This window comes from Triticum urartu, chromosome 5 (genome assembly GCF_003073215.2).
Source record: "Triticum urartu cultivar G1812 chromosome 5, Tu2.1, whole genome shotgun sequence".
In the NCBI taxonomy this organism is placed as follows: Eukaryota; Viridiplantae; Streptophyta; class Magnoliopsida; order Poales; family Poaceae; genus Triticum; species Triticum urartu.
Window position 1 is genome coordinate 630,530,022 of NC_053026.1, and position 2,522 is coordinate 630,532,543.

At 46.9% G+C, this 2,522-nt stretch overlaps 1 pseudogene; it reads left to right on the top strand.

The window, feature by feature from the left end:
- Positions 1–526: 526 nt before the first annotated feature.
- LOC125506387 lies at positions 527–1,901 on the top strand (annotated as a pseudogene).
- Positions 1,902–2,522: the final 621 nt, after the last annotated feature.

Consider the following 2,522-nt stretch of genomic DNA (forward strand, 5'->3'; position numbering starts at 1 on the left):
GGACGTTTGGCTGCCGAGAACAATGGAGGCCAATTTTTTTAAAATTTCAAATTTTCTATTTCAAATAATTCTGAAAAAATATGCATGTATATAAGGATGTAATCTACATGTGCATATAAATTCATGATAAAATACCTTGAATTGCGACCTGTACAAAAAAGGCAAATTCATGGTCTAGTAGGATGAATAGTATTATGTGTTAAAAAGCTTTAGATTTGTCTTTTTTGCGCAGCCCATAATTCAATGTATTTCGTCCTGAAAAATGTACGCATTTATGCATTATGCATTTGTCAATCTCTGTATTCTTTTTTTTCAGATTTTTTTGAAAAGTAGAAATATGAATTTTGATGAATTTTAAATTTCAAATTTAAAGGTCTCCATGGAGCTTGTCCTCCAAATGCAATTTCCGAACATTGAAGTATATCCTTATTTAATTTTTTAGTTTTATCAAGAACACTTGGCGCTTACTGTTTTTTCTCTCATTCTTTATTAGTCTAGCCAGTAGGATACTACGTGCATACTTGTTGTTAGGTGGGACTTGCGGCATGAGTGAGTCAATAATAAAGCCGCTGGCTCGCTGGCTACTCCAGCATGAAATGAATCCACGTCACATGGCAGCTGAGCTGACGAGTCATTCTTGTTTATTTATCTGCAAATTAATATGTAAGAACGGGACTTTTTATGGTGAAGCACGGGCATGAGGCGTGCGCATGCCAATGTTCACGTAGCCGGCCGGTCATGGAATGCAACGCAAGAGTTACCAGTGCACGCCAGATCCATGCTTGCTTCAGCTACCCAACAAGAAAAAGAGGGACATGGTTGGATGTGCAACCGCTTTCCCCCGTTGTCTGCTCAATGCCGAGACAGCAAAAACACACACCATCTTTTTCCCTTCCCGTTTCATCGTATCACCATTTCACACGCAGATCGCGTGGCGGAGAGCCTTGCGCGGCGATAGCAGCAATTTCGCCCCATCCGATCCTAGCATCTCTTATTTAAGCATACCATCTGCCTTAGCTCGATCCAAGAGAAGAGCTCGGTTCATCATCCACTACCCTCAACCGAACCATCACCCTCATCCACTAGCAACAAGAAATGGCACATTTCTGGAGTGTCGCGGCGGCCGAGCTCACCGGCAGCCACCTCTACGAGGTCAAGCGCATGGTGGCGCGATTCCGTGAGCCTGTCGTCAGGATCTGGGGGCCGGCCTCAGCGTCGGCCAGGTGGCTGCCGTTGCACACGCCAAGGACGCGGCCAGCGTCACCGTCGAGTTCGCGGACGAGGCGCGCGTCCGCGTCCAGGCCTGCAGCGACTGGATCGTCCACTCGGTAGCAAACGGCGGTGACATCTACGGCGTCACCACGGGTATAATCAATGCTTAACTCGGTTGTTTAAGTCGGTTGTAGTTACCGACATTCTAATCCTAACTGCCTTGTAAGTGGGTATAAATACCCTGTCTTCAATCAATGAGAAATAACTGTTCATTCCAATCATTCGTTCCCTCTCTCTCCCTTTTTCCTCTTTACACGTTATCACGCACGCCTCTACCGAGAGCATTAGGCCACGCAACAAGCGAAAAGGAATGGAAGAAGAACAAGAGAAGAGGACCGACGACGCCATGCTCGCCCCAACGGCGAGACCATGACGCACAGCCGTGGCAGCGACGCTATCAGGCGCCGAGGACGCGAGGGCCCTCGGCCTTGATGGTGCTCCTCCCGGCGCTTCAGAGGCATCGGCGGATCCACCCGACACGGATCGCCGCGTCGCGATTCGCGGCATCGATATATGCTGATAGCCACGGCCACCCCGCAGCATCCAAGGCATGGCACCCATCGAGCACGACGGCGGGGCCTTGCCCTCCCGGCCGGCAGCAGGGCGCAGCGGCGCAGTTCCTCAGACGGCGTCCAGCGCCAGTGGCGAACCCCAGCGCAGGAATCATCGCTCACGGGTTGCAATCTCGATATCCCGGCGGCTACGATGGGCGCTGGGCGGTGGAAGCAGAAAGAATCGATTGATTTGTAAAGGCAGAGCCAAACTGGATAACGACGGCGATTAGAAAATTCCCCATCGTGGAACCGCACATGAAAAAGATGGACGCAGCTTATCCTTTGGCGATTTTTTATTCAGCCCTCCTCCTTTCTGATATTTGTACATTATACCTACAGTACATGTTCAACACAAACTGTACTTTACATCTGATACTGGATTTCTGAAATGTTTTTCAGGCTGTAACAACTACAAAATAGTCCACACACTTTTTGTTTAGATCCTCGATCTAATTATATAGAGTTCCTATGTTTGTTCAGCAATCCATATAACATGTTTAATTTAGTGCAACAACCATATCTTTGCATGTGAAAATAATTTTCGTGCAAATCTCGACATTAAATTGAAGTGTCATACTTAATATGACTACCTCAAATCGCATTTGTGAATCACAAGGTATTTGATGCATCTACTGCATAATTTGCAGATTATCCATCATTACTGTGAGGTCTACATCTTATCATTTTGATAAGATG